A 27,212-nucleotide genomic window follows, 5' to 3' on the forward strand; every position below is an offset into this window, starting at 1 on the left:
TCGGAATGACTGCAAAAAGTTTAGGCCTGATAAAGTAGTGAAGACCTTATATGCTTAACACGACTGTTAGGTTTATGTTTGAGAGACTGATTGCTTTTTGTTTATGTTTTAGACATTGTATGTTTTTATGTTTGACATTGTATGCTTTTCGTTTATGTTTTAGACATTGTATGTTTTTATGTTTGACATTGTATGCTTTTGGTTGATCATTGTATCCTTTGGTTCATGCTTATACTTTTGGTTGTTTATAATTGTTAAAACAAGTTCATAATGGATTATAATAAGAAATTACTTCTCGTTATTCTTATGTACTTGTATGTCCGGTTTTCTTGGAAGAGAGGTTTAAAACGAGTGCGAGACCTCGCGTATGACGGGACATAAATACACGTTAGAGTTATTGATAGGAAATCCCAAACAATGCATTGTTCTTCTACGTATGTCTCGTGAATCATTTGTCCGACTATGTGCACATTTTAGAGTAAATTATTCGTTAGAGGATAGTAAACATGTATCGGTTGAGGAGAAGATGGCTATGTTTTTTATGATAATTGGTCGTAATCAACGATATGTAGTTATCAAGCGTAGATTTCAACACTCAAAGCAAACAATTCATAAATATTTTTATGAAGTGTTGGATAAAATGATGCTTTTTACCAAAGAAATGATAGTACCAACTTCTTTCAATCCTAATCCAAACATACCGGGACATAACAAGAGACTACGACGGGTTTTTAAAGGAGCGGTTGGTGCGCTAGATGGAACTTTAATACATGTTGTTGTCCCTATTAGTAAACAAGATTTATATAGAGGAAGAGGAAAAGGAGATTGTTATCAAAACATATTAGCAATTTGTGACTTCAACATGATTTTTACGTTCGTCGTGGCCGGCTGGGAAGGTGTAGCACATGATGCAAGAATATTATCAGAGGCATTATCAGATACAGATGCACCATTCCCGTTTCCACCACAAGGTATGTTTATGTTCTTTTAGATATTTATCACTTGGTTTACTTTTCTAAAATAATTGTATATCTTTTGTAACACCTCGAAAATTTGCGTTCAATAAATAACGACACGTGTCATGTACGACAAAAGCATTATAAACCCGGATTTAGTTAAAGATGTATGGCAGGATTTTTAAACATGTCGACATGTTAATTTATACCTCTGAACGACTTTATTATAAATCCCAAGACCCTATTATGAATAACAAACATCTAGTATACCTTTAAAACCGGTGATTACTAACAATAATGGATTCCTAAATTGCAAGAATGGATCCTATGAAATAATGCACGATAAACCTTCGTTTATATTTTCCATCATAATGCAAACCAATAATACAATGAGATAGGGTAGACACAACTGATCAAGCATGGGTTAAAGGCCTCCTACTGACAATTCCTAGCCCAAAAACATATTATACAAGTTACCTGTTCAAAGCTTGAAAGGTTAATTTTTTTGCTTTCTGGTAAAGGCTTACGGACCGTAAAGGTCCTGCCTTACGGTCCGTAAGGGGTGCCCAGCGACAGAAAGTTGGTTGTTGGCTGTTATATGTGACAACCCTCACTAAATCAGGTATCCGTACGGTTTAATTAATAATTAATTACTGCTTAATTACTGTGCTTGCTTGAAATTACTGATGAACTGCTACTTGATTTCTGATACTTGTATATTCCTGCATCATACTTTACATACCGTCACTACATTATTTACATACTGAACTCTAGTGACAAACATGATGCACAAAAGCACAGTAGCACTATGAACGGATAACCTATTGAACATGCTGATAAAGCCAGCATCAGGCAGATATTGCCTCTAAGGCCTGTATGAGCCAGAAATATTACACTACACCCATAGTGAGTGTAGGGATACAAGGGTTGTAGAACTGCGTCTCTAGGAATAAGATACAATGACAGGATGTGCCTAGGACATACGCTAAGCACAAAACTCAGCACTTTAATCAACAATTCAGCTTTTAGCTAACTAATAAAGTGCCAAAACATGAGAAAAATATTACTAGACACTTTCCAAAGTGTCGGGAATAAGTTGTGTCACTAAAAATGGTAATAACGACACTTAAAAGCTTTGTTAGGCGCTTTAACGGATTACTATCCAACCGAACAACCGGACTATACCCGGAATATGAAAATATTATCATTAACATTATTTGTCTTTTTCTGAGCCAGTTAGGGTCCCTGAATACCCTAACACCCGCCATAAAGCACGACACACAACTAACCGGGTTAAGCACTTAACTAACTTACTTAACCTAACTAATAACCAACTAATTAGTTAGATTTCAACCAAACTACCCCCCCCCCTTAGAAACCGTCCCCATCTAGGGGACATACTTTGTACAACTTGATTATTTTATTTTGGTGTGTTTAATATCTTTATGACATATAATCCAATGGATCTTAATCTCATATATGTCTATAAGTAATATGGTTTGCACTTAGAATCATTCACATTCCATTTTATCACACAAACTACCCTCTCCTCTCTCTCTCTCAAGGCTTCGGCCGAACACCCCCTTGTGCATCCATCCATTTTCGAGTTTCCTTCATCACATTCCAACATCACACAAGTGTCAAGGATCACGCATAAGGAGTCTTGGTGCACTCGGAGCTCGAAGGACCTCATTCTCTTGCTTTTATCCTCTCATTTTGCGCTTAGATTCTTCCCTAGCCTCGAGCTAGTGGTATGTTGCTTAAATCACCTACTCGAACTATTATGAAGTGGTTAATATGATGTGTAACGGTTAAAACTCGAAATCCTACAAGTTGATGCACTAAAGTCTACTAAAAACACTTAAAATGATGGTTAAAAGCTCATATGATGTGTAAATGTTGTAGTAATTGATTTGTATGGTTAGTTGGACCCGATCTATGTTGTGGTAGCTCGGATCATCATTTAACCCGGTTTGGTCATAATCATGGATCATGACATAAGGTTGTTTTGAATGAAACAAGGGTTAAAGGGTGAAACTCTACCACACACGAACCATGAACTTGTGTAAAAGCGTTTTTACTTGTAAAATAGTGTTTAAAACTAGTAGATCTACGGATCTACAAGTGGTATTTTCAAAGGACCGAGTGTCAAGAAAATCATATTTTCTAAAGATGGATCTTACACTAACAAGAATGATTTTTAACACACAAGTGTGTAAACACTTGTGTAACACAAAGATCCGACAAAATAACTATTTTTGTAAAATTTACAAGAAGATGTAAAGACGGACTTTCTATAAAAACGGGGTTTTTATGAAATCAGATTGATTTGTATAAAGATCCGCTAAAAGTAATGAGATTACTACATAGTTTTGGAAAAACTACAAGTTCATGAAACTTTTGCGAATTATATGTTTCTTAACTAGTTTGTTGATATATTGAATATTGTTTTGATTTAAAAAGGAGATTTTTGGATTGATTTGTAAAAGAAAATGATACGCTTGAAAGCGTGGCCACCTCCAGTTACAGAGGAAACTCTGGCGAAATTTTTCCAAAAACCTAACACTTAGAATTATTTTCACTACAAGTGTTAGAAATACTTTTCGACATGTTTTCAAAATATAAGTTTCGCCACGATTTTATTTACAAAATATCAGAGGTGGGATTTTCACAAAATTAAACATGATAAATATATATTTAGTAAATATATTTTTCACAACGCTACTTGTTAATTATTTTGTGAAGTATATAATATTATTTTTTTAGGGTAAAAATAATATTATCGAACGTTAACGAATCCAAAATAATACGAACGCTTTCACGATAAACATATAAGTTACACCGGTAATTATTATTACCACTTGATCGTTAAAACGTAACAACGCATTTTACGGAAATAATTATGAACGCGAATATTTGACAAAGTATTATTTTGGGAGAATTTTGTGAAGTAAAAATATAATATTTTTGAGAAAAATATTTATATTTTGGAGTTAGAAATAAATATATATTAAGTGAGACTTAATAATATATTTCGTACGCACATGTATTAAATCCCCCATCCTTGGGAAGGAAATAATTACCAAGTATGCACCAAATGTAAACACGAAATAGTTGTCTAACTATTTCCCAAAACCTTAACCCATAAAGCTAAGGCACGGCCGTCCGTCTAATAGAGTTAGAACTTGTAGGTCGTTGCACAGCTGCTTGACTTGGAGTATTACTTGGTAGAGACGCACCACTGTGAGTTCATGTCCCCCTTTTCTCTTAACTGTTTTCAGTTTTCTAAACTGCGGGGGTGAAATACATGTTACAATATTTATGAATACTTTATACATGGTATGGTTAGCGTAAGGAGGGTTACTATTTAGATCATGTGAATGGGTAGGCGGAAACTTGAGGTCATTAATCCTCAGGGTAGGACCGAGGGGCAGGAGCGGTAGATCTATTTGGGTGTAGCGAGCCCAGTCCCAGGCCCAGCATAACGGACCTCGGGATGACTTTGTACCCGGCGCATAAATCTGCTAGGTTTGAGCCTTCCTACTTGCATTTCACACATATCAATGGCCTTGCAAACCATTGGTGATCTCTTTTTCCTTATTTGCTACATACCAGGATTTTGATAAATACAAAGGTTTATTTACTCACTTACACATGAACTCGCTCAACATTATTGTTGATTTTTCAACTTACATGTATTTCAGGGAATTAAAGGATCTGGCATGGTATGGCACGTTTTCCCGCTGCACTAGTACGAGGTCATCCGGGTTTAGGGAATGTGACTCTTTCCTGGACAAGTCACAGTCCTTAAACTGTGTTTGTGTTATGTTGATGTTTATTGAACAATGTTTATGTTGTTAGGGTATGTTCCGTTAAAACAATGTTGTTGTTTTTGGATTTTTAAAACTTAATTGAAGGGATGATCTTGCATGGTTTTTATTCATATAGCTTTGTTATGGTTAAGCTATGGTATTCAGAAGTCACACCAAATTAACCACGCTTCCGCAAAGCCAGGGTGTGACAGCTTGGTATCAGAGCTCTGATCATAGCGAACTAGGATTCCTTCTCGAGTCTAGACTATGATCACTAGGGCTCTCACGTAAACGTTTTTACTGCATACCACTTAAGTCCAGATCCAAAACGTTTTTACAAACAAATGTTGAGCACATTTTATTTATTTATTTTTAGGCTCAGTCTTGGAGGCTGAGGCTCGGTCTTGGAGACCGAGGCTCGATCTAGGAGATCGAGGTAGATGGCTAGTGAGACTAGGAAGAGTAGGCTCAGTCTTGGAGGCTGAGGCTCGGTCTTGGAGGCCGAGGCTCGATCTAAGAGATCGAGGTAGATGGCTAGTGAGACTAGGGAGAATAGGCTCAGTCTTGGAGACTGAGGCTCGGTCTTGGAGGCCGAGGCTCGATCTAGGAGGTCGAGGTAGATGATAGAGCAGTCTTAGAGACTGGGAGGAAATTTGGCTAGTGGGACTAGGAGTGTCAGTCTAGAAGACTAGGAGGCTAGTGGGACTAGGAGAATTATGTGATTTCTTACTTGGTGATTAATGTGTTTATCTGATTATATGACTGATTCTTTGTGCATATTTTTGTTTATGATACAGACATATGGACTCGCCCGGTACAGGCGACTCAGACACCACAGGACCCAGACCTATAGTATCTGATGACCTAGCATCTTCAGAGTACGAGGTGCACACGTCAGACGTTTCTAGCACGGACGAGGACGACTTCCAGCCTTTCGCACTACCTGACGGGGCTGATGAGCTCGCCGATGGCCCTCTTGTTGAGTACCTACCGTTAGTGGAGATTCCTGCTCCCATACCCTTAGCTGTTTACCCTGCCTACGATTTACTTCTTGACGCCGAGGCTGGTGGCGATATTGAGCTGTATGACGATGATCTCCTAGAGGACGATGGGGAGGGCGAGGCCCTCATAGCCGACGGAGGACTATTACTGCTAGCAGATGCTCCAGCTGCGGAGTCACCTGCACACTCACCTGCTCCAGACTCCTTCGAGTCTATGGCCTCCGCACCTTCCTACACTCTGAGCGCACAGCACTTTTCACATGGTTCAGATCCTGACCAGGCATCCTCTGTTGCCCCTATACCTAGCGTTGCTTTCGACCATGAGGATGTGGAGGATTCCGATCCTATCTTTCCCCCGGGATTCGACCCGGATCAGGATATAGAGTTTATACCGATGGATCAGCCTATGGAGGATCCAGTCGACCCAGCTGACCCAGTGGATCCCATCGACCCCGAGTTTGACTTTGAGATGGCTTTTGATGATCCCGAGCCTGCCATCGCCCCTGAGCAGGCAGCCGCTCTAGACCCTGTGCTTGAGCATGACCCCGTTCATGTTGGCATGCCTATTGAGCTTGTGTTTGCTGACCTACCTGTAGATGATCACCCTGTGGATGCTCCATTGTTGGAGGGCGATAATGTCATTGTTGCTGATCATGTTGACCACCCACTTATTGCTGATGCACCCGTTCACCCTTTTGTTGCTCCCCTACCTGATCCCATTCCACTAGAGCCCGAGCATGCACTGTTCGCGACCCACATGGATCCACCAGATGAGCACGCACAGCACGGGTGGATTCCTGCTGATGATGATGTTCCACCTATTCCCCCTCACATCACTGATGCACGACACGTTGATTTCTCTTTTCCATTTCCTCAGTTTACACCTCCAGCGCGACCTGGAGAGGGTTCTTTGGCCCATCCCTTTGGGCATGTGCCGACGTCTGTTCTCTTCATGCCACAGTTTCCACCTGTTTTACCCCCTGTTTCTCCATATCGTGTGGCACCTTTTGATCCAGCCAGGGAGCCGTTTCTCTGGTCATCACCGCCTGTCATGCCACCGACTGACCCCTACCATCCCTTCCATGTGGGGCACACTATTGAGGACGTTTTGATGTCTTTTGTTTTTCAGCACGAGGCACACACACAGCGCATTCAGGAGCTCGAGAGAGCTCAGCCGCCGCCGTGTCAGTGCCAGGGTCAGACCCACTCTCCTTTGCAGCCTTCTCGACCTGTACCCCCAGATTATGCTGCACGCCTCTTTGCACTAGAGCAGCAGGTTGCTTCTTTCATTCGTACTCAGAGAGCCATGGAGGAGGACTGGCTCCAGTTGCGTCGTTTGTTTTACACTCACTTTCCCCCTCCTCCACCGCCATCCGTATAGAGCTCATCAGTACCGTTTGGGTAGACGTTGGTGAGAAGACCGCGATTGCTTTTGACTGCACAGCATTTTTGGAGACTACTTTCTGATTATGACTTTTGTTGATTTTGTACATGGGATGTAGTAACACTGATTTGATATAGTTTTTGGACAGGGGTGATGTAGCCCCTAGTTGATTGATGATTGTATGACACTGTGATGTACTGATACACTTACTATGTGGTCTCGATATATGGCAATCGCAGTATTCTCATCATATTTGATGCTTGATTGATTATTTATGTTTTGATGACATGGGATGTTGTGTGAATGATAATTGTGATAAGAGATGATATGTAAATGATATACTGATAACATGAGATGTTATGTACTATTACTATTATTATATACGTGCGTTTTATTATGGCCTGACCAACGTAAACACATCTTTAGAAGATGCCGCCGAGACGTCAAGAATCGCAAATGCCTACCAATCAGGCAGAACTCCAGCAAATCATCGCTGCTGCCATCGCACAATACGCCGCCTCTCAAGGAGGGATTAGTGGAAGCAATTCTGGCAACACTGGCAACAACAACAACCCACCTCATGGTAACACTAAGTCATTTAGACATACCATGACCTAATTGGATGTCTATAGCAAAGATGCTAATGCCGTTCACATGTTATACTGTACGTGCAGGGTGCACCTACAAGCAGTTTCTAGACTGCAAGCCGGTCAATTTTGATGGCACAGGAGGTGCTGTCGCCTTTGTTCGTTGGGCTGAGAAAACTGAATATGTTCTTCGCATGAGCAAATGCGCACTAGATCAGCAAGTCACCTATATCTCTGGGCTATTCTTGGATGGAGCCCTATCTTGGTGGAATTTGCAAGTACAAACACTTGGTGAAGCTGCTGCCTACGCGCTGACCTGGACAGAACTAAAGGAACTTATGCGCAAAAAGTACTGTTCCCGCGCTGAAATCCAAAGATTGGAGACAGAGTTCTGGCATTTAAAGATGGAAGGTCCAAAGATCGGAGAGTACGTTCAGAGGTTCCACGACTTATCACATGTGGTACCCTACATGGTCACTCCAGAGTTCAAAAGGATTGAACGTTTTATTTTGGGATTAGCTCCTCAAATCATAAGCATGGTGACCTCCTCCAAGCCTGCGACTATTACTGAGGCGATTGATTTGAGCGTGGCTCTCACAGAGGAGGCTATTCGCTGAACAAGTTCGATGATGCTGAGACTAAGAAGAAAGAGACTCATGTGGAGTCATCAGGAGGTAACAAGCGGAAGTTTTCGAACTTCAAGCAAGGCACTAGCGGTGTGGTTAAGAAAGGGGAATCAAGCACGCCAACTCAGGTTACAGCTGGTAGTGGGAAGAAAGGAAAAGGATACATGGGCGCCCAGCCCAAGTGTAATACCTGCCAGCGCCACCATTCTGGCCGTTGTGGTTTGAAAGTTTGTGAAGCTTATGGAAAGACTGGCCACTTGAAGGATTCTTGTTGGGCCATAGCTGGCCAGAGAGGCCAGGGAGGATTCGGAAACAGAAACACCAACCGGGGCGGAAATGGAAATCGCCCACAAGGGAACAATGGAGGTGATGGGAATAGAGTCAACAATGCTAATCAAGCGGGCGCTGTAAATCGTAACCAGAGGAACAATCAAGTTGGAAATGGTGGTGGAAATGGGCAAAGGCCCGGATGCTTCAACTGTGGTGATCTTGGGCATTACAAGAGGAACTGCCCGGAGTTAAACCAAGCCCGTGGTAGAGTGTTTAACATTGAAGCAAGGGAAGCACGCCAGGACCCCAATGTCGTTACTGGTATGTTCCCTGTAAACCAACGCTATGCATCCGTTTTATTTGATACTGGCGCCGATTATAGCTTCGTATCATTAGAGTTTAAGAATATGCTTGGTTTAGCCGCTAGTAAGTTAGATATTCCGTACTCGATCGAATTGGCTAATGGAAAGTTAGTAGAAGCCAATGAAGTTATCAGAGGTTGTGTGATCGAATTGGGAGAGCGTGAGTTTGCTCTGGATCTACTACCAGTCCAGTTGGGAAGCTTCGACGTGGTGGTAGGAATGGATTGGTTATCAGGCAACAAGGCTGAGATAGTTTGTCACGAAAAGGTAGTTCGTATCCCAACTGAAGATGGTGAGACCATTGTGGTTCACGGAGAGAAGCATGATACACCGTTAAGGATTATCAGCTGCCTCAAAGCGAGAAAATGTTTACAGAAGGGATGTGTTGCCTTTCTGGCACACATTGTGGATAAGAAAGCTGAAGAACCGAAGATCGAAGACATCCCTGTCGTGAGGGAATATCCAGAAGTCTTCCCAGAGGACTTGCCTGGATTGCCGCCTTAGAGGCAAGTAGAGTTTCACATCGACTTAGTTCCAGGTGCCGCGCCTGTGGCTAAGGCACCCTATAGACTTGCTCCGTCTGAGATGCAAGAACTGTCAACACAACTTCAGGAGTTGTTAGACAAGGGATTTATCCGACCAAGCTTCTCGCCTTGGGAGCTCCGGTCTTGTTTGTCAAGAAGAAGGACGGTAGTTTTCGTATGTGTATTGACTACCGGGAGTTGAACAAGTTGACGATCAAGAATAGATACCCTCTGCCAAGGATTGATGATCTATTCGACCAACTGCAAGGCTCAAGCTTTTATTCAAAGATCGATCTTCGATCTGGATACCATCAGTTAAGGATACAAGGGGAGAGTATCCCGAAGACAGCCTTCAGAACTCGATATGGACACTACGAGTTTCTAGTCATGCCGTTTGGGTTAACAAACGCACCTGCAGTGTTCATGGATTTGATGAATAGAGTTTGCAAGCCGTACTTGGATAAGTTCGTGATCGTGTTTATCGATGACATCTTGATTTATTCAAAGACGAAGGCTGAGCACGAACAGCATTTAAGAGCCATTTTGGAATTGCTGAAGAAGGAACAGCTGTATGCCAAGTTTTCCAAGTGCGAGTTTTGGCTACGAGAAGTACAATTCCTTGGGCACGTAGTGAATGGAGATGGAATTCATGTTGATCCCACCAAGATCGAAGCGATTAAGAATTGAGAAACGCCAAAGACGCCAACCGAGATTTGGCAATTCTTGGGTTTGGCTGGCTATTATCGAAGATTCATTGAGAATTTTTCAAAAATCGCTCAACCATTGACGCTCCTCACGCAAAAAGATAGGAAGTTTGATTGGGGAATCAAACAGGAAGAAGCGTTCCAGATATTGAATGATAAGCTATGCAATGCGCCAATCTTAGCACTACCGGAAGGTACGGAAGATTTTGTGGTATACTGCGACGCTTCACGTCAAGGATTGGGCTGTGTGTTGATGCAACGCCAAAAAGTTATTGCTTACGCATTGCGTCAATTGAAAGTACATGAGAAGAACTATACCACACATGATTTGGAGCTTGGCGCAGTGGTTTTGCATTAAAGATCTGGAGATACTACCTTTATGGTACGAAGTGCACAATCTTCACAGATCACAAGAGCCTACAGCACATATTCAACCAGAAGGAGTTGAATATGAGACAAAGACGATGGGTAGAGTTGTTGAATGATTACGACTGCGAGATTAAGTATCACTCAGGGAAGGCAAATGTGGTCGCCGATGCCCTAAGTCGAAAAGAGAGGATCAAGCCCATAAGGCTTTAGAAATGATAATTCGGACCGATCTTTCCTTGCGCATTCGTGCCGCGCAGAAAGAAGCTCTCAAGGAAAGAAACCTTGGAGAAGAATATCTCCGTGGGATGGAGAAGTTATTGGTACCAAACAAGGAAGGAACATTATGTTTTGAGAAAAGGATTTGGGTTCCTTTGTTTGGAGGTTTAAAGAAGGTTATTTTCGATGAAGCTCACAAATCGCGGTACTCTATCCACCCTGGAGCGGATAAGATGTACCAGGACCTTAAGGATTATTATTGGTGGCCTAGGATGAAAGGCGATGTGGCTGTTTATGTGAGCCAGTGTTTAACATGTGCTAAAGTGAAAGCGGAATACCAGAAGCCCTCGGGACTTTTGCAACAACCGGAAATTCCCAAGTGGAAGTGGGAACAAATCTCCATGGATTTTATTACGAAGTTGCCAAGAACGCCAAAAGGCCATGACACTATTTGGGTAATAGTGGATCGATTGACGAAGTCAGCACACTTTTTACCTATCAGAGAGAAGGATAATACGAGCAAGTTGGCCGAAATTTACATGAGAGAGATTGTTACACGCCATGGAGTACCTCTCTCAATCATCTCTGATAGAGACGGAAGGTTCGTCTCAAGGATTTGGCAATCCTTCCAAGAAGCTTTTGGCTCGCAATTGAATATGAGCACCGCGTTTCACCCGCAGACCGACGAGCAAAGCGAACGGACAATACAGACCTTGGAAGACATGCTGAGAGCATGTGTTATGGATTTGGGCGGTAGCTGGGATAAGCATTTGCCTTTGGTTGAATTTTCACACAACAACAGCTATCACGCCAGTATTGGTGCTGCACCATTCGAAGCTCTATATGGCCGCAGGTGCAGATCACCGCTTTGTTGGTCTGACGCAGGTGATAGACAGTTGGTTGGTCCTGATGTGGTCCAGGAAACCACAGACAAGATTGCACAGATCCGAGATCGCATCAGTGCGGCTCGTGACCGTCAGAAAGCCTACGCGGATCGAAAAAGGAAACCTCTGGAGTTTGAGGTAGGAGATATGGCTTTGTTGAAGGTATCACCCTGGAAGGGTGTGGCACGCTTCGGGAAGCGTGGGAAGTTGAATCCGCGGTATATTGGTCCGTTCAAAATTTTGGAAAGAATTGGGTTGGTAGCATACAAGCTGGACTTACCTGCCGAACTGAATGGTGTTCACGATACGTTCCACGTATCAAATTTAAGGAAGAGTCCAACGCAAGATACCGTTGTCATTCCTACCGACGAAGTTCATGTTGACGACACGCTCCACTTCGTTGAAGAACCTGTTGAGGTTACGGATTGGAAAGTGAACAAGACCCGCCGGAGCAGTGTCAAGCTCGTCAAGGTTCGTTGGAATGCCAGACATGGTCCTGAATACACCTGGGAACGTGAGGACCGGATGAAAGAGAAATACCCCCACTTATTTCCCAAGAACCCTGCGACTAGAAGCAGAACTTAAAATTTCGGGACGAAATTTTTCTAACGGGGGGAGAATGTGACAATCCTCACTAAGTCAGGTATCCGTACGGTTTAATTAATAATTAATTACTGCTTAATTACTGTGCTTGCTTGAAATTACTGATAAACTGCTACTTGATTTCTGATACTTGTATATTCCTGCATTATACTTTACATACCGTCACTACATTATTTACATACTGAACTCTAGTGACAAACATGATGCACAAAAGCACAGTAGCACTATGAACGGATAACCTATTGAACATGCTGATAAAGCCAGCATCAGGCAGATATTGCCTCTAAGGCCTGTATGAGCCAGAAATATTTCACTACACCCATAGTGAGTGTAGGGATACAAGGGTTGTAGAACTGCGTCTCTAGGAATAAGATACAATGACAGGATGTGCCTAGGACATACGCTAAGCACAAAACTCAGCACTTTAATCAACAATTCAGCTTTTAGCTAACTAATAAAGTGCCAAAACATGAGAAAAATATTACTAGACACTTTCCAAAGTGTCGGGAATAAGTTGTGTCACTAAAAATGGTAATAACGACACTTAAAAGCTTTGTTAAGCGCTTTAACGGATTACTATCCAACCGAACAACCGGACTATACCCGGAATATGAAAATATTGTCATTAACATTATTTGTCTTTTTCTGAGCCAGTTAGGGTCCCTGAATACCCTAACACCCGCCATAAAGCACGACACACAACTAACCGGGTTAAGCACTTAACTAACTTACTTAACCTAACTAATAACCAACTAATTAGTTAGATTTCAACAAAACTACCCCCCCCCCTTAGAAACCGTCCCCATCTAGGGGACATACTTTGTACAACTTGATTATTTTATTTTGGTGTGTTTAATATCTTTATGACATATAATCCAATGGATCTTAATCTCATATATGTCTATAAGTAATATGGTTTGCACTTAGAATCATTCACATTCCATTTTATCACACAAACTACCCTCTCCTCTCTCTCTCTCTCTCAAGGCTTCGGCCGAACACCCCCTTGTGCATCCATCCATTTTCGAGTTTCCTTCATCACATTCCAACATCACACAAGTGTCAAGGATCACGCATAAGGAGTCTTGGTGCACTCGGAGCTCGAAGGACCTCATTCTCTTGCTTTTATCCTCTCATTTTGCGCTTAGATTCTTCCCTAGCCTCGAGCTAGTGGTATGTTGCTTAAATCACCTACTCGAACTATTTTGAAGTGGTTAATATGATGTGTAACGGTTAAAACTCGAAATCCTACAAGTTGATGCACTAAAGTCTACTAAAAACACTTAAAATGATGGTTAAAAGCTCATATGATGTGTAAATGTTGTAGTAATTGATTTGTATGGTTAGTTGGACCCGATCTATGTTGTGGTAGCTCGGATCATCATTTAACCCGGTTTGGTCATAATCATGGATCATGACATAAGGTTGTTTTGAATGAAACAAGGGTTAAAGGGTGAAACTCTACCACACACGAACCATGAACTTGTGTAAAAGCGTTTTTACTTGTAAAATAGTGTTTAAAACTAGTAGATCTACGGATCTACAAGTGGTATTTTCAAAGGACCGAGTGTCAAGAAAATCATCTTTTCTAAAGATGGATCTTACACTAACAAGAATGATTTTTAACACACAAGTGTGTAAACACTTGTGTAACACAAAGATCCGACAAAATAACTATTTTTGTAAAATTTACAAGAAGATGTAAAGACGGACTTTCTATAAAAACGGGGTTTTTACGAAATCAGACCCTAAGCCTTCCTAATCGTGCATAGGATTTCAGTAAGTATGCTTAACCTTTCTTAGTTGAGTTTTTACTTAGTTTTAGCTTAAAAGTCAAACCGTCGTAATTAACGTTTGACTTAGCGATTAATCATTAATGGTCCAGTGATTAGTCGAATCAAAGGTAGTTATAAGTTGGTAATTAGGTGGGAATTAAACCCTTAAAAAGGCACCCTCTGATTCCCACTCTAACTAGATCAAATGTCGGGTCAAAGTTGTTTAGAAAAAGTTAACAGAATGCTAATTTTCGAATTAACGCATAATTAAAAATGTAGAAGGCATGTAACCTATTTTATCATTCATATAACTTGGTAATAAGTATAACAACTGGTCTAAGCTCGTTTGATCCGACAATTTCCTGTTTTGACCCGGTTCGGAACCGAAAGTCGCAAAACTTTGACTTTTGCTTTGACTTCAGTTCTGATCTATTTTATTAGAGTACAGAAATGCCTTAGGACTTTCTTAGGACCAGGTTACATGATAGTATAACCCTCTGTGACTGGTTCATTGATTGTCCGAGTCGTTTGCACATTTCCGTTAAATGCTTAAAAGTTGACCATAATGCCCTTTTGTCCATAAAACGAGAATTTTGAAAATGTGAGAGAGCAAAAATCTTTGTTACTGATTTATAAACATGTCCCTAAAGTTTCATAACAGTTCGAGGTCCAGAATAGGAGTTATGCTAAAGAGCGCAATTAAGGAACTTTTATTAATTAAACGGCGCACTTAGCATAAAGCCTATCTAAAACCCAATTTCGACACCAAACCTTTTACACATTGATGTAGTATAATATTTTGAGATTTTTAAAGATTTTTAATTATTTTTAACCTGCTCATAACCTAAGGTTATGGCATTGATTCGGTAAATACCGATTTTACCCTTTTCGGGCATAAAATGAGTTCTACATAGTATTTTGACACAAATCCAATTGCTACTGATTTTATATAATAAATAAAGTATTTTGAACTATGTAACCTGGTCAGAAAACTCAGATTTCCTGTTTAACCCGGAAATTGCTTAAAATGGCTTTTTATGCGTATTAAACACCTAGTATAGGTTTAAAACCATTTTTGTCATATAAAGACTTATTACCTACTGATGTAACTTGTTAAAGTAAGTGGTTTTACTGATCACTTCAGACCCGGACATCAGAATTATAAATAATCTCCTTTATAATCTTTAAAATGACCAAAATACCCCTTCGGGGCTTATATTAAGGTTAAACTTGTTTTGGGCATAATGGAAGGTATCCTACTGATACCACAACATATTTAGGGCATATTAACTTAGAAAACCTGTAAGTGTCTCTCATGGTTACCCGTTACGCTTTCTGCGCGTTCGGTTCGGTTAATGTAACTAGTTTACATAAATTAGCCGAAACGGGTCAAACCTTATCGTTTTTATCTCAAATTCCAGAAGGTGTTTAGTTTACCCATATTATACAAGTTTTTAAACTTCTCGGGACTAAAACACATTCTATTCCGGTCTTCGCCTAATCGTGCGTTCGAACCGTATCTTTCGTCAAAACTAACCGGTCTAAGTTTAGGCTTAATAAAAGACCCGTTATGATTCTAATAGGTTATTATAAACCGTCGTTCCAGAATAGGAGACCCGGTAAAAGCTATACGCACTTGCTATTTGTGATTGATACTTGCAAAGGTAAATACTTTTAACTTAATTTCCCCTATACGGGCTTGGGGTACGGTATATAAAATACCGCTTGGTCCGGCATTGAATCTTTAATCAAATAGAGATTAAATCATTGATATGCTCTGTTTTGAAATGTTTTGTTTGCTTAAAGCCTTTGGAGGGTTAATGACCATGTCCCGGATATCCTTGGCATCATCTTACGAGATGGCCACGACCTGAGCACGGGGTGTAGGCGTACACCCGTCAGTGCATAAATGAATAAATAATGTGGTGTGTCTATTGATCTTTAACCCGGTCTGCGGATCGGGCTACTGAACGCATAAGAAACATGTAATCCGTTTACAAGTATTATATTCAAATAATTATCCCAAGTTATAAAAGTTTGTGCCACGTGCATTTAAATCAATTTTATTAAACTTTTCAAACTAAGTCGGTTGGATGTATTTACCAGTATAAACTGACGTATTTTCCCAAAAAGGTTAAGTGCAGGTACTACGCGAACTAGGCTGGCTTTTCTCCTAGCGTCCACAATAAGTCTCGCAAGCATGGATGTCAAAACTGTTGAACAATGTTTCCTATTTTATTTTTGATCCCCCTGTGGATTATTTTCAACTGTTGTGATACTTGATGTTACAATTGTATTCGGTTGAAATATATCTATCTTTTGCTTCCGCTGTGCATTTAAATATTGTGTTGTTTGACTGTAATGTTACCAACTACGTCACGATAATCCCCCACCGGGCCCACCGGTGAATCGTGGAAATATCGGGGTGTGACAGGTTGGTATCAGAGCCAATGTTGAGTGAATTAAACACTAGCCTTATGTGTTTAATCTCAATGACACAATTGCACATACTCGAGTCTAGGCAAGAACTTAGGACGAATCCAAATTATTGCTTTAGTTTGTCCTTTATTGTTTGTTATTTATTTCAATTGTTTAATCAGGAAATATGCCATCGAGAATCAGAAGAGGAGGAAGAGGCAAAGGCCCAATCACTACCCACAACGATCACGAGGCCGGGCCTTCTCACCTGCGAACTCCTTCCACTACAATGAGTGCCGAACCTCAGAGAAACAAGAGGATCCTTTTTGAGCCCGCTAGACGGTCTATCTCGCACAGTTCAACACCTTCTTACCGTCACTCTTTTGGGCCGCACTCGGAAAACGAGCCCGATAACCCTCAACCTTCATACATACCTCTCCAGCGTTCCGTTTCGCACCGTTCCTTTGGTGACCCTACCCATGTCTTTCAGGGTCGGTTTAACCCGGCAAACTTTATCCAAGAACCAGTGGGTTTTAACCCATTGGGACCGGAGGACCATTTCTCAGAAGACAATGCAATGGACATGGACGAGGACACGGATGCCGTCGAGCCTGCAAGAGGTACCCCCAACTATCCCATCGAGATCTCTGATGGATCATCCTTCCATGGAACACCCTATCAGGGTCCAGACAGTTACCAAGCAAGGTTCAACCAGTATGAGTGGTACTTTACACCCTCTCACCATTTATCGCCTCATGAGCAGCAACAACAGCAGTAGCAGGATCCCTCCGAGGATTCGCGTTTCGTGCAGTCACGCCACCGCCGCCAGTTCATCAAGCACCTCCAGATCCTCCAAGGTGTAGGAGAACAGGCGCGCGGATATCCGCGCGAATAGGGGATTTTCACTTTAGCAACCCTCGACACTCCAGTGGCAGTTATTATCCGCCACTGCATGAAGACCCACAAAAGGGTGGACCTTCGAACCCAACTGCAGAGGTGAATTCTGCACCAGTTGCACCGCCACCGCCACCATTTGGTTATGATAACCCGATACCTACATACGCCGGTTCCACAACATACAACCCGTTTGAGCTGCCAGCTCACACTCACTGCAACTATATTGATGCCGACCCATACCTAGAAGCGGCGGCAAACTACAACGCCCTTCATCCCGAAGGACCTTATGGAACTCCTTGGGGAATGGGATACTCAACTCATGGGTATCCAGTACCTGCTAGACGTCCGGCTCAGCACCTATCGCAGCCGCCACGTTTTTCCCCACCGGAGCAGGAAGAAATCCTCCACCGTTTAAACAGGGTGGAACGAGATTTTGAAGAAGAGCGTAAGAACAACCGTGGTTTCCTCAAGGGCCTGGCAAGCTTGTTAAAAGGAAAGAAGAAGAGGGGTCATTAATCTCTATATGTATTATTGTAATTCCTATTTCAATCAAGTCCCTGCGTGGACATTTATATGTATATTTAGTCCCTGTGTGGACTTGTCTTTTAGTCCCTGCGTGGACCTATCTTTCAGTCCCTGTGAGGACATCTATCCTAGTATTGGTCCCTGCGTGGACTTGTTTTCTAATTTAACCTCTGTGTGGGTAATTCGTCTATTAAAAGTCCCGTTTAGGGCAATGTGTGAAATCCTTTTATGTTTAATGGAATGTTAAGTTTATAATTTTTCATCTTTGCCATTATATGCATAAATACGTTATATATGAAATAAATAATTCAAAATCATTCCTTTTAAAATAATTTGCCTACCAAATATTAAATAAGAATCTCAAGGGTATAACCTAGCTTACATGTCTTTATAAGACTTGGCCAAGATGGTAAAACCTGTTTAAAAGACTCAGATCCCTGTTAACCTCTGTAAATATGTTAACACTCCTCGCAGACGTGATTTGTTAAAAAAAATCACACACGTCATTCTTATATAAGGATTCTTCGAAAGATTCCTAAACCTAACTTAATGATATATAAATCATGGGTTTAAATCATCAATTAAGATGATCATATGTTAGTAGTATAGTGCCTACGGGCCATGCTCATTGTCACATAAGACAAAAGACAGTAGTAGTCTACGACTCCCTGTCAGAAAAAGGTAAGGAACTATGTTCAAACCTTAATGCTTTGATTCTCTGAAATCATGGCTTATAATTTAAAATGTCCCGGTGACATGGCCTATTGTGCTAATAATACTTTTACTGTTGTGTAATTAAGATATTATAAATAAAAATCCTAAATAAATGTGAGTAATAAATTAACCAAATATGGCTTATGTTTACCATGGTTAATGAATTGCCCAAAAGGGCAATTCCATAATAAACTCCCAAATAAATTTTTTGCCGATATCTTATGTAACAGTTCAAGATACAATGGCTGATTCGGATGAAATAAATAGTCACCCAAAGGAGAATCAGAATGATGCCCAGATTAATATAGCGGGTGCTGAACTGCAAGCGTTAATTGACAATGTTGTTGCAAAAGCCTTGGATAGGCAGTATAGCGAATCGAGCGGTACTCGGAGTAGGACCCTATCCGCACCGCATTCTAAGCCCAAGACTCATTCTGAGGCGCATATCAAGCCTCCCTCCAAGAAGGAAGAACCAAAGAAAGATGATGACGATCGTCACTCTTCAAACCATCATAGTGTCCCATCTCAAGGTATCGTGCTGAAACAAGGACCCCGTGATAAGGGTTGCTCCTACAAATACTTTATTTCATGCAAGCCCCGGGATTTTACTGGGGATAAAAGAGCAATAGACTGCATGACTTGGTTGGACGAGATGGACACCGTGGTTGATATCAGCGGGTGCTCTGAGAAGGATATGGTAAAGTTTGTGTCTCAATCGTTCAAAGGTGAGGCCTTAGCCTGGTGGAGATCATTGATTCAAGCTACGGGGAAAATTCCACTGTACAGTATGTCATGGGAACAATTTGTTGCCCTCATCCGAGAGAACTACTGCCCTCAGGATGAGGTAGAGAAGATTGAGTCGGATTTTCTGTCATTGGTCATGAAGAATCTGGATTGCCAAGCTTACCTTACGAGCTTTAATACAATGTCAAGGTTGGTTCCTTATCTGGTGACCTCGGAACCCAAAAGAATAGCTCGTTTCATCGGGGGTTTAGCCCCAGAGATAAAGGCAAGTGTAAAAGCCTCTCGGCCAGCTACTTTTAGGTCCGTAGCTGATATATCCCTATCTCTCACACTGGACACGGTCAGGCAGAGATCGCTGAGGAACACGGATGCCGAGAAAAGAAAGCATGATGATGACAATTCACGTTGATCAAATAAGAAGCACAGAGGAAACAATGACCACAGGAAGGGATTTAATTCAAAGAAGGATGGGCATCAATCTGGAGATAAGCCCAAGTGTAAGACTTGTCAGAAATACCACTTTGGGAAGTGCAGACTTGACTCAAAATCCCAGTCTCAGTCGAGACCTTGTGGGATTTGCAAATCCACGAAACATAAAACCCTAGAGTGCAAGAAGCTAAAAGACGCAACATGCTACAGTTGCAACGAAAAGGGGCACATCAAGACAAACTGCCCAAAGTTTGCAAAGAAAGCTGATGAAGGAAAAAAGACTAATGCTAGGGTCTTCAGAATGGATGCAAAGGAAGCTGTGTAGGACGATAACGTGATCACAGGTACCTTCCTTATAAATGATGTTTATGCGAGAGTACTATTTGATTCAGGAGCTGATAAATCTTTTGTAGACAATAAGTTTTGCAAATTCCTGAGTTTACCTGTTAAAACCTTAAGTGTGAAGTATGAGGTGGAATTAGCAGATGGCACCTTAGAAACCGCCTCAACCATATTAGATGGATGTTTCTTATCCATTAAGAACCACTCTTTTCCGTTGTCCCTACTTCCTTTGAAGTTAGCCGGTTTCGACATAGTTTTGGGTATGGACTGGTTATCTCATAACCAGGCCCAGATTGTCTGCAATAAGAAGCAAGTGGTGACCAAGACTCGGTCTGGTGAATCACTTACCATTCAGGGAGATACCCAGTATGGACTGCCTGAGCATGTGACTATGCTTAAGGCCTCTAGGTGTTTGAAGAAGGGTTGTGTCATCTACATGGCACAAGTGACTATTGATGAGCCAAAACCCAAGATTGAGGATATCCCCATCATTTATGAATACCCTGAAGTTTTTCCTGAAGAACTACCTGGTTTACCACAAGATAGACAAGTAGAATTCAGAATTGACATTATCCCTGGAGCAGCACCAGTAGCAAGAGCACCTTATAGGTTGGCACCAACAGAGATGAAAGAATTGAGAACACAACTGGATGAATTGCTAGCCAAAGGTTTCATTAGGCCTAGTTCGTCTCCTTGGGGAGCACCAATCTTATTTGTCAAGAAGAAGGATGGATCCATGCGTCTGTGCATCGACTACCGTGAGCTTAACAAGGTCACTATCAAGAATAGGTATCCATTACCCAGGATCGACGATCTGTTCGATCAACTTCAAGGGGCAAGCTACTTCTCTAAGATCGATCTGCGGTCAGGTTATCACCAACTGAAGGTTAGAGATGAAGACGTTCACAAGACTGCATTTAGGACCCGTATTGGTCACTACGAGTTCCTAGTGATGCCTTTCGGGCTCACTAATGCACCAGCGGCATTCATGGATCTCATGAACCGTGTCTGCAAACCATACTTGGACAAATTTGTTATCGTCTTCATTGACGACATTCTGATTTATTCAAAGAATCAGGCTGATCATGAGAAGCATCTTCGATGTATTCTTTCACTACTTCAACAGGAGAAGCTTTACGCCAAATTTTCGAAGTGTGAATTCTGGCTTCGAGAAGTCCAGTTCCTTGGACATATGGTTAGTGAGCGTGGTATCCAAGTGGATCCTGTCATGAATTGGCAAGAGCCTAAAACGCCCACAGAAATTCGCAGCTTCTTGGGATTGGCAGGATATTACAGGCGTTTTATTGAAAATTTTTCAAGGATTGCTGCACCCCTATCTTCTCTGACTAGGAAGAAAATTAAGTTCGACTGGGGACCGAAGCAACAAGAAGCCTTTGATATCCTTAAACAGAAGCTAAGCAATGCACCGGTGTTGACATTGCCTGATGGAATAGAAGAGTTTGTGGTATATTGTGATGCATCACACACCGGGATGGGATGTGTGCTTATGCAGAAAGGCAAGGTTATTGCCTATGCTTCTCAACAGTTAAAGGTGTATGAAAAGAATTACACCACCCACGACTTGGAGTTGGGTGCCGTTGTATTCGCACTGAAGCTATGGAGGCACTATTTATATGGCATCAAGTGTGTGATCTATTCTGATCACAAGAGCCTGCAGCATCTGTTCAACCAGAAGGATTTGAACATGAGGCAGCGACGATGGATGGAAACTCTAAATGATTATGATTGTGAGATAAGATACCATCCTGACAAGGCGAATGTAGTCGCCGATGCCTTAAGTCGAAAGGAAAGGGTGAAGCCTATAAGATTCAATGCCAAGAGCATTGAGATAAAGAATAGTTTGAATGAAAGGTTGTTAGCTGCACAGAAGGAAGCTGTGCTGGAAGCTAACTATCCTAATGAAAAGCTAGGAGTAACTGAAGAACAGCTATCCTATGGGAAGGACAGAATTCTAAGGTTAAATGGACGAATATGGGTTCCAGTTTATGGAGGACTTCGAGATGTTATTCTCTAGGAAGCCCACAGTTCCAAATACTCCGTTCATCCTGGAGCTGACAAGATGTACCAGGATTTGAAGGCAAACTTTTGGTGGATAGGCTTGAAGAATTCTATAGCTACCTATGTAGCCAAATGTTTGACATGTGCGCAAGTCAAAGCTGAACATCAGAAGCCGTCAGGTTTGCTACAACAGCCTGAACTTCCCAAATGGAAGTGGGAAATGGTGACGATAGATTTCATCACCAAGTTGCCAAAGACAAGGAAAGGAAATGATACGATATGGGTGGTAGTTGACAGACTGACTAAGTCAACATATTTCCTACCCATTAAGGAAACCTATAGCTCCGACATGTTAGCCCAATTGTACGTAGATAAGATTGTATCTTTACATGGCGTACCTGTATCTATTATCTCTGACAGAGATACTAGGTACACATCTCATTTTTGGAAAAGCTTCCAACAATCTTTGGGCACACGCTTAAATTTCAGTACAGCTTACCATCCTCAGACGGACGGGCAGAGTGAGCGTACTATCCAAACTTTAGAAGACATGCTTCGAGCATGTGTGATTGATTTAGGTGGTAGCTGGGATAATCACCTGCCATTGATCGAGTTCTCGTATAACAATAGCTACCATACCAGCATTAAAGTTGCGCCTTTTGAGGCCTTGTACGGTAGGAAGTGCAGAACGCCCGTTTGTTGGGCGGAAGTTGGAGATGTCCAACTGACAGGACCGGAAATAGTCTTTGAAACGACGGACAAGATTGTCCAGATTCGGGAACATCTGAAAGCTGCCAGGGATAGGCAGAAAAGCTACGCGGACTTAAAGTGTAAACCCCTGAAATTTGAGGTAGGGGATAAAGTGTTGCCTAAAGTATCACCCTGGAAGGGAGTGATGCGATTTGGAAAGAAAGGTAAGTTAAGCCCGAGATACATAGGACCATTCGAGGTCATCGAATGTGTCGGATCAGTTGCTTATAAGTTAAAGTTACCTGAAGAGCTCAGTGGTATTCACAATGTGTTCCACATCTGCAATCTGAAGAAGTGTTTCACTGATGAATCACTAGTCATACCACACACAGATGTGCACATAGAAGAGAGCTTGAAGTTTGTTGAAAAACCTGTGTCGATCGAGGATCGACAGGTTAAGAAGCTTCGAAGGAAGCATGTGCCTATTGTAAAGGTAAAATGGGATGCCCGTAGAGGTCCCGAGTATACGTGGGAGGTAGAGTCCACAATGAAAGAGAAATACCCTCAGTTGTTTCAGTAAATCTCGAGGTCGAGATTTCTTTTAAGGGGTTAAGAATGTAACACCTCGAAAATTTGCGTTCAATAAATAACGACACGTGTCATGTACGACAAAAGCATTATAAACCCGGATTTAGTTAAAGATGTATGGCAGGATTTTTAAACATGTCGACATGTTAATTTATACCTCTGAACGACTTTATTATAAATCCCAAGACCCTATTATGAATAACAAACATCTAGTATACCTTTAAAACCGGTGATTACTAACAATAATGGATCCTAAATTGCAAGAATGGATCCTATGAAATAATGCACGATAAACCTTCGTTTATATTTTCCATCATAATGCAAACCAATAATACAATGAGATAGGGTAGACACAACTGATCAAGCATGGGTTAAAGGCCTCCTACTGACAATTCCTGGCCCAAAAACATATTATACAAGTTACATGTTCAAAGCTTGAAAGGTTAAAATTTTTGCCATATGGTAAAGGCTTACGGACCGTAAAGGTCCTGCCTTACGGTCCGTAAGGGGTGCCCAGCGACAGAAAGTTGGCTGTTGGCTGTTATAAACATTTTTAACCGACTTAGTTAGTTATTTCACTCCATGGGCGACCCCTAAACAACCCCTAGGCCCTTAGGGACATCTGTGGATGATCCATGGCATTGTTAGGCTTGTGTGTCAATGATCTAGTGAGTTTTGAACACTATATAAAGGCCTCTTTTGCAACCATTTTGATCACACCTCACTTCTGCATTTCTGGAGCTTCCTGGAGCTTAAGAGCAGACCCTAAGCCTTCCTAATCGTGCATAGGACTTCAGTAAGTATGCTTAACCTTTCTTAGTTGAGTTTTTACTTAGTTTTAGCTTAAAAGTCAAACCGTCGTAATTAACGTTTGACTTAGCGATTAATCATTAATGGTCCAGTGATTAGTCGAATCAAAGGTAGTTATAAGTTGGTAATTAGGTGGGCATTAAACCCTTAAAAGGGCACCCTCTGATTCCCACTCTAACTAGATCAAATGTCGGGTCAAAGTTGTTTAGAAAAAGTCAACAGAATGCTAATTTTCGAATTAACGCATAATTAACAATGTAGAAGGCATGTAAGCTATTTTATCACTCATATAACTTGGTAATAAGTATAACAACTGGTCTAAGCTCGTTTGATCCGACAATTTCCTGTTTTGACCCGGTTCGGAACCGAAAGTCGCAAAACTTTGACTTTTGCTTTGACTTCAGTTCTGATCCATTTTATTAGAGTCTAGAAATGCCTTAGGACTTCATTAGGACCAGGTTACATGATAGTATAACTGTGACTCGTTCGTTGATTGTCCGAGTCGTTTGCACATTTCCGTTAAATGCTTAAAAGTTGACCATAATGCCCTTTTGTCCATAAAACGAGAATTTTGGAAATGTGAGAGAGCAAAAATCTTTGTTACTGATTTATAAACATGTCCCTTAAGTTTCATAACAGTTCGAGGTCCAGAATAGGAGTTATGCTAAATAGCGCAATTAAGGAACTTTTGTTAATTAAACGGCGCACTTAGCATAAAGCCTATCTAAAACCCAATTTCGACACCAAACCTTTTACACAATGATGTAGTATAATATTTTGAGATTTTTAAAGATTTTTAATTATTTTTAACCTGCTCATAACCTAAGATTATGGCATTGATTCGGTAAATACCGATTTTACCCTTTTTGGGCATAAAATGAGTTCTACATAGTATTTTGACACAAATCCAGTTGCTACTGATTTTATATAATAAATAAAGTATTTTGAACTATGTAACCTGGTCAGAAAACTTAGATTTTCTATTTAACCCGGAAATCGCTTAAAATGGCTTTTTACGCGTATTAAACACCTAGTATAGGTTTAAAACCATTTTTGTCATATAAAGACTTATTACCTACTGATGTAACTTGTTAAAGTAAGTGGTTTTACTGATCACTTCAGACCCGGACATCAGAATTATAAATAATCTCCTTTATAATCTTTAAAATGACCAAAATACCCCTTCGGGGCTTATATTAAGGTTAAACTCGTTTTGGGCATAATGGAAGGTATCCTACTAATACCACAACATATTTAGGGCATATTAACTTAGGAAACCTGTAAGTGACTCTCATGGTTACCCGTTACGCTTTCTGCGCGTTCGGTTCGGTTAATGTAACTAGTTTACATAAATTAGCCGAACGGGTCAAACCTTATCGTTTTTATCTCAAATTCCAGAAGGTGTTTAGTTTGCCCATATTATACAAGTTTTTAAACTTGTTGGGACTAAAACACATTCTATTCCGGTCTTCGCCTAATCGTGCGTTCGAACCGTATCTTTCGTCAAAACTAACCGGTCTAAGTTTAGGCTTAATAAAAGACCCGTTAGGATTCTAATAGGTTATTATAAACCGTCGTTCCAGAATAGGAGACCCGGTAAAAGCTACACGCACTTGCTATTTGTGATTGATACTTGCAAAGGTAAATACTTTTAACTTAATTTTCCATATACGGGCTTGGGGTACGGTATATAAAATACCGCTTGGTCCGGCATTGAATCTTTAATCAAATAGAGATTAAATCATTGATATGCTCTGTTTTGAAATGTTTTGTTTGCTTAAAGTCTTTGGGGGGTTAATGGCCATGTCCCGGATATCCTTGGCATCATCTTACGAGATGGCCACGACCTGAGCACGGGGTGTAGGCGTACACCCGTCAGTGCATAAATGAATAAATAATGTGGTGTGTCTATTGATCTTTAACCCGGTCTGCGGATCGGGCTACTGAACGCATAAGAAACATGTAATCCGTTTACAAGTATTATATTCAAATAATTATCCCAAGTTATAAAAGTTTGTGCCACGTGCATTCAAATCAATTTTATTAAACTTTTCAAACTGAGTCGATTGGATGTATTTACCAGTGTAAACTGACGTATTTTCCCAAAAAGGTTAAATGCAGGTACTACGCGAACTAGGCTGGCTTTTCTCCTAGCGTCCACAATAAGTCTCGCAAGCATGGATGTCAAAACTGTTGAACAATGTTTCCTATTTTATTTTTGATCCCCCTGTGGATTATTTTCAACTGTTGTGATACTTGATGTTACAATTATATTCGGTTGAAATATATCTATCTTTTGCTTCCGCTGTGCATTTAAATATTGTGTTGTTTGACTGTAATGTTACCAACTACGTCACGATAATCCCCCACCGGGCCCACCGGTGAATCGTGGAAATATCGGGGTGTGACATCTTTACAGACAAGTATTATCTTTGTGATGCCGCGTATGCACACATACGGGGATTTATGGCTCCATATCGTAATGTGAGGTATTGGCTAGGAGATTTTCGCCGAAGACGTGCATTGACTAATAAAGAGAAATTTAACCATGCTCATGCAAAACTTCGGAACGTAATTGAGCATGCTTTTGGTGTCTTGAAAGCAATATTCCCTATTTTGAAGAGGATGGCACTATTTCCATTGGTTATACAAATGAACATTACCATTGCATGTTTCGCGCTACATAATTTTATAAGGAAAGAGGGTTTGTGCGATGAATTGTTTACAGAATACGATCAACCCAATGTTTCGGTGCATAACAGGCAAGTGCACGTTAATGCTGATGAAGACGAGGTTGAAGCACAGTGTACTGCATCGGATCAAGAATATATGAATCAGTTACGAGATGAGATTGCTGAGTAGTTAATGCAAAGCACGGATACAATGCTTTAAAAAAATGTTATTGTCTTTTTTATGAATATTATTTAAGTATTGTATAACTATTATTTAAGTTTGAATGTTGA

At 41.0% G+C, this 27,212-nt stretch overlaps 1 long non-coding RNA gene across 1 annotated transcript; it reads left to right on the forward strand.

Moving 5' to 3' along the window:
* The first annotated feature begins 823 nt into the window (after window positions 1-823).
* Window positions 824-26,780, forward strand: LOC110882162. Its single transcript, XR_004869407.1, has 2 exons — window positions 824-971; window positions 26,669-26,780. It is a non-coding gene; the product is annotated as an uncharacterized LOC110882162 (long non-coding RNA).
* The last annotated feature ends 432 nt before the right edge of the window (window positions 26,781-27,212 follow it).

Source organism: Helianthus annuus, chromosome 10 (assembly GCF_002127325.2).
Source record: "Helianthus annuus cultivar XRQ/B chromosome 10, HanXRQr2.0-SUNRISE, whole genome shotgun sequence".
Lineage (NCBI taxonomy): Eukaryota > Viridiplantae > Streptophyta > Magnoliopsida > Asterales > Asteraceae > Helianthus > Helianthus annuus.